At 46.8% G+C, this 12,485-nt stretch overlaps 1 protein-coding gene and 1 long non-coding RNA gene across 4 annotated transcripts in view; one reads left to right on the top strand and one right to left on the bottom strand.

Annotated features, from left to right (window-relative positions):
* Gpr176 (G protein-coupled receptor 176) overlaps positions 1-12,485 on the top strand; it is a 97,454-nt gene that overhangs the window by 64,494 nt on the left and 20,475 nt on the right. The window contains exon 1 of one of the 3 annotated variants that reach the window (XM_011239648.2): positions 7,935-8,868. The exons of the other annotated variants lie outside the window; for them this stretch is intronic. The gene's annotated coding sequence lies outside the window, so the exon portion shown is untranslated. Of the gene's footprint in view, positions 1-7,934; positions 8,869-12,485 lie in introns of those variants that run through there. 3 annotated transcript variants of the gene reach the window in all.
* On the bottom strand, positions 1,890-5,142 carry 1700054M17Rik (RIKEN cDNA 1700054M17 gene). Its single transcript, NR_045919.1, has 3 exons — positions 5,121-5,142; positions 4,097-4,179; positions 1,890-2,229 (listed from the first exon to the last, which is right to left on the bottom strand). It is a non-coding gene; the product is annotated as an RIKEN cDNA 1700054M17 gene (long non-coding RNA).

The raw sequence follows: 12,485 nt of genomic DNA, 5'->3' as shown, positions 1-12,485 counted from the left end.
GAGTCACTTTCCTGATTAGTGGTCTGGCTTTCAGGTGAATCACAGGCACCTTCAATTCCTGTTGGGCCAGCTGCTCTCTCAGCTGAGACTGCCTTGTCCACTCTTCCATGGTCACTGTTGAGTGGCCTTCCTGTTGGGAGATTGCTAACTCATCCCTTGTGTGAATCCCCACGGATCAGGAAGGACCTGCTGCACACCCTCCGGGACACTAGTGTCAGGCAAAGATGAACAGTGGGATATGTGGGTGCCCTGCAGCCTCCACTGTTTTGGGGTTCCTTTCCAATGAGGTGGTAAAAGTCAGCAAGGTATGAGGGGTGACATAGAGGACAGCATACCAGTCAGGTACAGGCTGTGTGTCTCAAGTGCTAGTATGGAATATGGGGATCGAACAATGGTCTTTACTCTTGCCTTCCCACACTGAGTCCTGTGGCTATTTCTGTCAGCCCTCTGTCATAGCTGGAAAGAAATGCAAACATTGTCTCTAGGTGTTGAGTAAGCCCCCACCCCAACTCTTAAGAATTTGTGTATTTTTAACAACAGATTTACATAAGTTAGCTCCCATTGGGCAAGGCATCCTACACATTTGAGGATAACCTGCTCTCTCAATAGTGAGTTCAAGGCCAGCGTGAACCGCATTACAAGATCCAGACTCAGAAAGAAAGAAAACATTAATTCCTAAAGTGACATTTTCAGCATCATATTTGACTGGTTGGAAGAAGAAATCTCTCTCTCTCTCTCTCTCTCTCTCTCTCTCTCTCTCTCTCTGTACAAACATATTTTCCATCTCATATTTAGTAGAAGAATAAATGACCCCACCCCTTTACTATGCCATTTCTAGTTGCACTTGGTTTGGGATGATCAGAGTTGAGAGCCTGGTGTGTAGTTTTCCTCATGACTGTTTCTGTTCTCATGGGGACATGCCACTGTTTACCGTTTAGCTTTATTATATTTGAGCATGCAGCCGAATGCATTGATTTTCTTTATTTATAGGACACTCCATCAAAACTAAGACTGTCTAGGGCTGAGGAGATGGCTTATTTGATAAAGTGCTTACTGCACAGCATGGTGACACAGTGAGAATCCTTAGTACCCATGACCCATGCAAACGCAGGGCAGGCGTGGTTGGCCTGCTTTTTAATTCAACACCTCAGGAAGCCAAGGCAGGGGCTCCCCAGCTGGCTGGTTAGACCAGCTGGAATGGATGAGCTCTGGGTTCTTTAAGAGACCCTGGCTCAATAATACATGGAAAAGAGAGGTCAAGAGAGACACCACTGTCAACTTCAGGTCTCCATATGCATGGGCACACCTGTGCAAGTACACCTGTGCCCACACACGTGTACCCACCCACATGTAAGCACTCTCATCTCACTAACACACACACACACACACACACACACACACACACACACACACACACTCACAAGCACTCACATGCACATCTCATAGGTACTGCCAGGTTTCTTTCCTAATGTCTATAATAATTTACTTGTAAACCCAAAACCTATAAGGATGCTTCTATCTCTGTATGCTTTAGTACTAATAAGGCCAGGCTGACTCCATGTCAGACCTCAAATTGGCAATTTAGGAGACTAGGCCTAAGAATTGGGCAAGTTCAAACAAGCCCAGGCAAGTCAATTACTAATAGAAAACTCCAGGCTCTAGCCTCCACACCTGGGTAATGGTTCCAGAATGCCTAGAGCTAGAGCCAGATAAAGCTCATCTATCCTGGAACCCCAATGTGCTTTAAATTGAGCCTGTGAGCTCACTTGGCTCTCTATCTTGGTAATGGGAGATTCTGCAGAATAAAATACTCTGCTTTTACATACTGTTTGAGTCCAAGGTAACATTCTTCAGAGAATCATGGATCCTTATAGTACTAGATGTTGTCAATTTTAATTCCAGTTTTTATTATTTTTGGTTCGGTTTGCATTTTCCCATTTCCTTAGCAGTCAGCATTAGGTTCTCTTTCGATCTTGTTGGTGAACATTGGCACTGCTTTCCTGCCAAGCCTCCACTGACTTCTGCTTCTCCAGGTGGGAACGGACGCAGCAGCTTCAGTGAGCGTGATGAATTTTAGTCCTAATGACTGGTGTGTGCTGTACTCATTTAAAATCGTCAGAAAGATAGATTTGGGGCATCTGATTTACCCAGCTCTCTGCAGAAGCCACCTTGTGGGTCCAGGACCTTGCTGTGCTCCGTAGATCGAGTAGAGCATGTGGTGGTAGCTCTCTGCAGGGAGGAGGAGCTAACATTACGTCATATTAGGGAGAAGCATGTGTGGAGAGGAACTGCGCAGCATGCTACATTAGAGAGAGGCTTGTGTGGGAGGAGCTTGGATGGCGTGTATATTAGAGAGCTCCCAGCATCCAGCAGCTGCACCTTGACCTGTCTCTTGCCCACTGCTAACACAAGGTGAACAGACCCCGGCGCCCTCCATTTCTGAGGATTTTTCTAGCATTTGAGCAGCCATGGCATCCTGTTGTGACTCCACCTGGAAAACCTGATGCTGCTTTCTGAATCGTTTGAGCATAGGTCAGTTACAAACAGTCCAGAAACTAAAATTATGGTCACAGTGAGAGAGCAAAGAAGTGGAGAACAAAGAAATAGAGGGGAGAGTTTCAAGTTTTTAAGACTCATCAAAGACCCCATAGAGCCTGTCACACCCCTAGGTAGGGCCCCAATTCACATTCAAAGCTGTAGGATTTTTGTTAGTTATAGTGAACTGGGGCAGGTGGGGTGCAGCTTCTGTCGTTCTTGGGGGGTTTCCTGGGTGGAGCACATAGACTCCTGGGCCACACCAATGGACAGGAAAGGATGGAAGTTCCAAGTAGTGAAGTTCCTAACTAATTTTAAACTGGTGTAAGTAGAGAGTGAGGTGGAGAGTGGGGGAGGGGTGCGGGATGGAGCACCTTGGCAGGCTGGGGAGGAGCAGATGTCTTACAAGTGCATCTTGTTGGAGGTGGCAGATTCAAATACCTGGCTGCATGTGTGCTGAGGGTAAGATGCTGAGCATACACTGAAATTGCCAGGGAATTAAACAAAACAAAACAAAACAAAACACCCCCCCCCAATCTGTGTTGGAGATTCTACAAGGCTCAAAGACTGGTAAGAACTACATGATTGTAGAGAGTTAGAATGTTGCAGATCCAGAGAGAGATTATCTTGGGCTATTCATTGCCCATCCCTGTGTTTAACCTAACATCTTTTTGGCCATTGGGTAAAGCCTTTGAAAGGTATTCATAGCAGAGCCCCTTACAAATCCAGAAGTTAAGCATGGCATCAGATAGCGCCTGAAACCTCCCAGCAGAGTTTCCTGCTCTGCTGTGTGGTCACTGCCAGCCTGTTCCTGCTCTGTCGTGTGGTCACTGCCAGCATGTTTGCTAAGCACATTGATTTATGACTTTCCTTTCATTCTGTGACTAATGAGAGCCCATGGAACTTGTTCTCCAGGGAACACTGTCACCAGGAGCTTTGAAGAACACCACATCGGGCACCACATTTTACTGAGAAATTGGGGTTCTTTTTTTCTGAGCTCTTCTCTCTTCTTAATAAAAGAATTTTCAAAATGAAACTGGAGGACAGTTTTATTTGAGAGAAAACAACAGGGCAGGCAAGCTGTGGATCTGAACAGCTGCCCAGAGGAGGGATGTGGAGGGTGAGGGGTGAGGTGGGGCATGGGGGCAGAGGTCGGGGTGGGGAGTAGGAGGTGCTGGGGAGACAGCCTTTTGAGTTAGGGCAGGATGTTTAGCCATGAAGGTCAGCAAACAAGTACATGGCAAAGGGCAGGTAACTTCAGAGAAAAGATGAGACACCCAAAGTTCCAGAGACAACATGTTTAGACTTTGGCCAATATCCGAGAAAGAGAGAGAGAAAAGAAGAAAAAGGGAAAGCTGAGGAGAGCTGAGAGCTGAGTGGCTGCAGCTCCAGGACGACTGCACTGAGGGTTTCATGAAGGGAACGTGCCGTGTCTCATCCCATTAAGGGGATACCTACTCCTCCTAGCTAAGCTTGGCTGCCGGGGATCAGCCTTGGTTAACAGGCCCAACTGGATGAACTCTTAAGGGAGGGTGGAGACAATCATATGTAATGTTCTTACCTTTGGAATGGATCCTGTCTCCACACAGGAAGACTCCACCAGGGAGAGGTCCATCCTCGGTGGCCTTCAAGGCTTTAAGGCATCTGTAATGACATGTTTTTCAGAGCAGCTTGAGTCTGTGTTCCCAAGTCACAGTCGCTCATATTTGGTTCAGGAACTCTCTTATTCCCTTTGTTGTGAAAGCTGGATTTGCATCAAGACCATAGGATGCTTTCCAGACATGTAACCTGCGGTACCCGAGGATGCTATATCCTGAGATGGATAATACCAGAAGAAGAGGAAGAGGCGTGGGAAGATTTAGGTTTTGTGTGGGCATCGTGAGTTGCTTATGATGCTTATGAGGGTGCAAAGTGAATGTGTAGGCACACAGATAAAGGTTTTGTCTTAGCCACTGTTCTGTTGCACCGTGACCAAGGCAACTCTATGAAAGAAAGCACTTAACTAGGGGCTGGCTTACAGTTTCTGAGGCTTTATTCATGTCACCATGGGGGTGGGGGCATGGAAGAACACATGGAGCTGGAGAAGTAGCAGAGAGCTACATCCTGGTCTGTAGGCAGTCCAAGTGACATTGAACCTGGGAGGGGTGGGGGCTTTTGAAACCTCAAAGCCCACCCTCAGTGACACACCTCCTCTGATAAGGCCACAGTTCCTAATCCTTTTCAAATAGTGCCACTGCTGGTGACTAAGCATTCAAGTGTATGAGCCTACCAGGGGCCATCCTTATTCACTACCACAGGTTTGCATGTGAGTATGTGGGCCTGAGGCACGGATGAGAGCCTCAAGGTGGGCAGTAAGCACAGGCGTCATTCCAGTTTCACTGGAAATGGTCTAGTGGGTGGGACTAGAAGGGCCAGGATGGCCTTGATGGGAAGAGAATCCAGCAAAAGAAACTGCAAAGTAGGAGTAGGAAACCCAGAAAGGGTCCGCTGGGTGCAAGTATTACTGGTAGAGTTTATAGCTAGTCATGAGCAGAGTCCTATAATCTGGTTAGGGTCAGCACATAGGAAAAGGTAGGTGTTGTTACCACTAGTCCTTCACTGCCACCTCTCAGGCCTTACTGCCACCTCACAGGCCTCACTGTCACATCACAGGCCTCACTGTTACCTCACAGGCCTCACTGTCACCTCACAGGCCTCGCTGTCACCACATAGGCCTCGCTGCCTCCTCACAGACTCTCAGTGCCACCTCACAGGTCTTACTGTCACCTCACAGGCCTCACTGCCACCTCATAGGTCTTGTTGTCACCTCACAGGCCTCACTGCCACCTCATAGGTCTTGTTGTCACCTCGCAGGTCTCACTGCCACCTCACAGGTCTTGTTGTCACCTCACAGGCCTTACTGCCACCTCATAGGCCTTACTGTCACCTCATAGGCCTTACTGTCACCTCACAGACCTTACTGTTACCTCACAGACCTCACTGCCACCTCATAGATCTCACTGTCACCTCACAGGCCTCATTGCCACCTCGCAGGACTCACTGTCACCTTACAGGCCTTACTGCCACCTCATAGCCTTGCTGTCCACTCATGGGCCTCACTGTCACCTCATAGGCCTCACTACTACTCACAGGCCTTGCTGTCATCTCACAGACCTTACTGTCATCTCATAGGCCTTGCTATCACCTCATGGGCCTCACTGTCACCTCATACAGGCCCTCACTGTCAACTTACAGGCCTCGCTGTCACCACACAGGCCCTCACTGTCATTTCACTGGCTTCATTGCCATCTCACAGGCCCTCAGTGCTACCTCATAGGCCTCGCTGTCACCGCAGTCCCTACCTGCCATCTCCCAGGCCTCATAGCCACCTAGCAGTCTCTCATTGTCAAAGCACCAGCCTCACTTCCACATCACAGGACCTCACTGTACCTCAGAGGTTCTCACTGCCACAAGACCTGACTGCCACCTCATAGAACCTCATTGCTCCCCTAGAGTCCCTCACTGTCATGCCACAGACACTCAATGTCACCTCATAGCCCTTGTGGCTACATTAAAGACCATGTCACCTCCCAGAACTCCGTGTAACCCAACAAGGTAATATTTGCATTTCACAGAGTCCTCCTGCCACCACACAGGACATGGCCACCATCCCACAAGCCCTCACTATGATCTGACAGTCCTCACTGGTACCATACAGTGCCTTCCTGTTGTGTCACAGGCCTCCTCAGTCCTTATAGGCAGTCACTGTTGCCCCAGAGGCATCACTGCCACTTCATAGGCCCTAACTGTTACCTCACAGGCCACAGTGCCATTTTACGATCTCATTATCACCTCACGGCACTAACCTTCCATCGCACAAGCCCTTCCTCCCACCTCACAGACACCTCATAGGCATCACTGCTACCCCAGAGGCATCACTGTGCCTCACGCCTCACTGTTCCCTCTCAGGCCTAACTGCCATCCCCACACTTTGACACCTCACTGACACTCACTTAGACCACACATCCTCATTGCCACTTCTCAGCACTTCCTTGTCACTACAGAGACTCAGCTGTCATATAGGCCTCTCTGCCAATCTAAAGCTCCTCTCTGTTCCACTGCAGGTCCTCAATGCCACCTCAGTCCTCATGGTGACTTCATAATTACTCAGACCACAGAGGCACAAGTCACCTCATGGACCTTACTCCCACTTCAAGGACCTCACTGTCAACTCACAGGCTTCACTGTCATGGCTCTCACTGTCACAGACATCCCTTTAACAGGCTTTGCTGTCACAGGCTTCAGTGTCACAGGCTCTCACTGTCACAGGCTTCACTGTCACAGGCTTCCCTGTCACAGCTCTCACTGTCACAGCTCTCACTGTCACAGGCTCTCACTGTCACAGGCTTCACTGTCACAGGCTCTCACTGTCACAGCTCTCACTGTCACAGGCTCTCACTGTCACAGCTCTCACTGTCACAGGCTCTCACTGTCACTGCTCTCACTGTCACAGCTCTCACTGTCACAGGCTCTCACTGTCACAGCTCTCACTGTCACAGCTCTCACTGTCACAGCTCTCACTGTCACAGCTCTCACTGTCACAGGCTCTCACTGTCACAGCTCTCACTGTCACAGCTCTCACTGTCACAGGCTCTCACTGTCACAGCTCTCACTGTCACAGGCTCTCACTGTCACAGGCTCTCACTGTCACAGCTCTCACTGTCACAGGCTCTCACTGTCACAGGCTCTCACTGTCACAGGCTTCACTGTCACAGCTCTCACTGTCACAGGCTCTCACTGTCACAGGCTCTCACTGTCACAGGCTCTCACTGTCACAGGCTCACACTGTCACAGGCTCTCACTGTCACAGGCTCTCACTGTCACAGGCTCTCACTGTCACAGCTCTCACTGTCACAGCTCTCACTGTCACAGGCTCTCACTGTCACAGGCTCTCACTGTCACATCTCTCACTGTCACAGGCTCTCACTGTCACAGGCTCTCACTGTCACAGGTTCTCACTGTCACAGCTCTCACTGTCACAGGCTTCACTGTCACAGGCTCTCACTGTCACAGGCTCACACTGTCACAGGCTCACACTGTCACAGGCTCACACTGTCACAGGCTCTCACTGTCACAGCTCTCACTGTCACAGGCTTCACTGTCACAGGCTCTCACTGTCACAGGCTCTCACTGTCACAGGCTCTCACTGTTTCAGGCTCACACTGTCACAGGCTCACACTGTCACAGGCTCACACTGTCACAGGCTCTCACTGTCACAGGCTCTCACTGTTTCAGGCTTCACTGTCACAGGCTTCAGTGTCACAGGCTCTCACTGTCACAGGCTCTCACTGTCACAGGCTTCACTGTCACAGGCTCTCACTGTCACAGGCTCTCACTGTCACAGGCTCTCACTGTCACAGCTCTCTCTGTCACAGGCTCTCACTGTCACAGGCTCTCACTGTCACAGCTCTCACTGTCACAGGCTTCACTGTCACAGGCTCTCACTGTCACAGGCTCTCACTGTCACAGGCTCTCACTGTTTCAGGCTCACACTGTCACAGGCTCTCACTGTCACAGGCTTCACTGTCACAGGCTCTCACTGTCACAAGCTCTCACTGTCACAGGCTCTCACTGTCATAGGCCTTACTGTCACAAGCTCCCCGTCACACCACCAGCTCACTGAGCCCACAAGCATCACTCACCCCATGCCCCTCTAGCTTCCAGTGCACCTCAGTTTTGCGCCTTGCTGATGCCTGTGTGCCTTTCAGTAAGCACAAATCCCATTTCACCAGCCCAGTGACTGCCTTTCCTGATTTCACTAATTGGACTGAATGGGAAGAAGCAGGACTGGTAAACTTGGGTTAAGGACTCTAAAGTTTAGGTGATTCACACTCAAAGAGTTATCAGGGCTGTATGTGGGAGAATGGTTTAAAGAATTTCTTTTAAATCCTTTTTGTGAAGGAAGAGTAATTCAATGCAACCCTCTGAGGAAGCAATTCTTTTGTGGTCCCACACTGAATGAATTCTGTGATGCCATTCATGAAGTCACCTGGCATCACTGTTGTTTAACACCCATTGTGAGTGAGGTGTAGCTTGGCACTTTTTATACATCATTTCATCGCAACAGTGGTCCTTCAAGGCCAGCATTCTCATTCTCCTCCTGTCCGGGAGAGGAGTAAGGCAGCCTGTCAATACTGGTTGAAGGAGTGGATCTCAGTGCATAGCAACGTACAGCAGGAAACGTGTCATCTCTCAGCTGCTGGCGGTCACCGATTTGGTTGTAGCAGGGCCATGTGCTTCTTTTCGTGGTCCAGTTGCTGACCAGCGGTGCAGCACAGAAAGGCTTCAGCACAGGTGGACCCCTTCTGCCATGTCCTATTTATGCTGGTTGGCCCTATTCATTGTGAGAGAGGCCCACACAGAGACATGAATACCAGGGAGGTGTAAACCACTGACTGCCTTTCAATTACTTATTGATTAATCTGTTAATAATTAATTCTTATGATGCAAATGTTAATGTAGCTTTCAGGTTATGAAAATAGAAGTCATAATTACAGCTAGTCGATATAAAAATGGTTCTGGCTATTTAAAAGTTATACAGAGTTAGCTTGGGATGGCGGTATGCCCAGCACTCAGGAGACAGAGACAGGAGGATCTCTGAGTTCAAGGCTAGCCTGGTCTACAGAGCTGATTCCAAGACAGGGCCACATAGAGAAACATTATCTTGAAAAATGAAATAAAACAAAACTTGTAGAGGGTATGGAGAAAGCCATCCTCAGTGGTTTAATTGTTTATTGTTAATTATTTGTAATTTTTGAGATTGTTCATAAGGGAAAGAACAGTGTTTGCACATTTTGATTTTTGCTGCAAAAACTGAAATTAAAAGATTAAAAATAGAAATAAGCTCATCTTAAGTAGATTTTAATGTATATATTTTGATCAATGCTACATAAAGATATGGCTTAAATGTTAGTTCTGCCCCCTTTTACCAAATTTCAATAGTATGTTAGAAATAGTGTGTATAGTCTTGGTCAAGAGTAAATTATTAGTTTTTAAATTAAGTGAAACATTAATTTTGGTTAGAGTGAAGAAACAAAAGAGGTATAGTTAGCTTTTAAACATTTTAAAATTTGCAAGGATTTTGAAGTTTAACCAAAAACTTCCTTTTAACACGTAAAGTGAATGAATTTGTTCTTTTGAATTTTATTATGAAGATCTTCTCTCTGTTTTTCATTTAAAACAATAGTGAGTGAGTCATGTAACAGGAACACATTTTGGAACAGATCCACTTGCCCAAGGCCACATAGAAGAACAAATCACAAATGAAAATATGTTTCACTTCATAGATAAAAACATTGATGGCACAGAACTCAAGCGGGGGCAGGAGGGAAGGGAGGGTTACTTACCTGGTGGAGGCAGGAAGTATACAGGGGTCTGTAAGTCAAAGTTTCTATGGAAGACTTAGTTAAGGGTGTCACCAGGAGACATCATTGGCCTTACTTCCATCTCTGCTCTTAGACCTTGTCACTAAGTTGGGTTTCTTATTGACAGTTTATCCCTGTAAGTTCTTGAGTAAGTTGAGACCTATATTGGGGTCCAGGATGAATGTAATGAAAAGACCTTGAGCTCTCAGTCTTGGAGCACAACCGACACTCAAGACCACTTGGCAAGTTGACCTGTTGGCTTAGATTCAAAGCCTGAAAGTGGGCTCCAATCTTAGCAGGTAGATAACAAATAGGTGGCAGATTTTCCCTAATCAATCACGTACATCGGTTTTAGCTTTGCCCTTGGATTTTTTTTCAGTGTGTGTGTGTGCACTCATTTGTGCACACATTTATGCATGTATGAATCCATGTGTGCCTGTGTGTATGCATGTATGTGTGTACATATGCATGTGGAAGCTAGAGGACAACCTCACACGTCATCCCTCAAGGGCCATCAGCTTGTTTTTTGAGATAATAGCTCACTGGTCTGGACCTTGCCAAGTAGCCTCGGCTGGCTGGCCAGTGAACCCCATAGATCTGCCTGTCTCTTCTTCAGCCCTTGTATTACAAATGGGCACCACTGTGCCTGACTTTTGTATGTGGCTTCTGGGGACCAAGCACAGGTCGTCTCTACAGTCCTGGGTTTTTATATTTATGAATCTCAACTTTGTATTAAATTTTTATTTCTACTACCTCATTAACTAAATCTGATAACATTTTCCATATCTCTAGTTGGTTAACTCATTTTAGAAGGAAATATGTTAACATTAGAAAACTTAATATGGGAAAAGACTACAGGATGTATATGCAATTCATATACATCAAAAAGCTATCCTAAGGAGCTGAAGAGATGGCTCTGCAGTTAAGAGCACTAGCTGCTTTTTCAGATTACCCTGGTTCAATTCTCAGCATCCATATGGTAGCTTACAACTGTCTATAACTCCAGTTCCAGGGGATCCGAAGTGCCCTTCTGGCCTCCGTGGGCACATATATGCAGGCAAAAACACCCATACACATAACATTGAAGAAATTAAAAAGCTATCAGATATTTAAAACTACATTACTAATATCAACTAAAAATAGCGTATCATCATAAAATTAACCAAATAATGAAAAGATTCCACTCCCCTCCTTAGGGCCATGTTGTATGAAACCTCAGAGGTAGCAACCCAGGAAACTAGCTTTGTGATGAGTTAGCTCTGAGGCGCATGTTTAATAGTGCTTTAAGAATGTCACTAGTGGGGCATACGTGGGAAGCATGTGAAAGGGATCATTAGCACTCTTAAGGGCAACAGTCTAAAAGGCAGCAGCTTGGGAAGGGTGTTTCCAGGAATAAAAACAGATAATTTATCTTAAAGAAATTTGCCTTCAGCACAGACTGGCTTCCAGTGCTTGTATAATGAAATGCACTGATTCACATAAACTTCGTTTGCTGGAACTAATGGGCTGTGGAATGGGCTTTTGTCCCCCTTAGCTACTAGCCCAGTCCTGAAAAAGAAATGGAAGCTGGTGCTCACTCCACATGATGGTCTAAGGTGTGAACAGAGCAACCAAGCTCTGGTTGAAGGCAAGCTCTGTTTCCATTGATCTTCACGGTTCCATCCGTTACAAGGGGAACTGTAGGCAGGGATAGGTAGGTCACTTGGCCACAAACTGGTTGGCAGTATACCTTGTTGATCTGGAACTCATTAGAGATCAACGTCTCAAAACAAAACAAAACAAAACAAAACAAAAACAAAACAAACAAACAAAAAACAAATTCAAGACATCCAGCCCCATAACATCATTTCCATTGCACATTCAAGTGGCCTTGTCAGATGCAGCCAGAGAAGGGCTTCTTTTTTTGTCTTGGTAAATATTGCCAAATTCCCCAGCAACTATTCATGTCCAATCTACTTAAGTTTTAAAAAACCACAGACCTGGTCATCAGGGAGCTCAAAATAGTTTTTCCCAGCAGTGCCACATCACGAAACATGTGACTCTTTTGAGAGAAAGGGGCTAAGGGAGGAGGGAGAAAGAAAGAAGGAGGAAATGGGAGGAGGAGGAAGAGGAAGAAGAGGAGAAATAGGTGTATCTCTGTGAGTTAGAGGCAAGCCTGGTCTACATAGTGAAACCAACAATGGAGGTCAGAGCAGGACATAAGCCACCAAACCCAACAGAGTAACAACAAACAAGAAACAAATAACGGTTGTGTCATCTGGACTTTTCAACGTGCCCTGATTTTCCCATCATTAGCCATTGTAAAGCAGATGACTGGGCAGTGGCCTTAGGATACTTCTCTTCCCAGTCTGCGTCACAATTAGCAAGCATCCCTCTTCTCTTAAGGCTTGTCTAGTTGCCTCTGGAAACAGGAGAGATGTAGATGGCTCATATGGATTTCCTCTGTCCAGATCCATGTATACAATCTGTCCGGTGTGACATGTCTCTTTCTTCCTCCTGTGAGGGAACGTCAGAAAGTTTGTTATGGGACAAAATAGCGATTTTATA

This window comes from Mus musculus, chromosome 2, assembly GCF_000001635.26.
Source record: "Mus musculus strain C57BL/6J chromosome 2, GRCm38.p6 C57BL/6J".
In the NCBI taxonomy this organism is placed as follows: Eukaryota; Metazoa; Chordata; class Mammalia; order Rodentia; family Muridae; genus Mus; species Mus musculus.
Note: the sequence above shows the minus strand (reverse complement) of the source record. Positions and strands in the feature narration are given on the sequence as shown.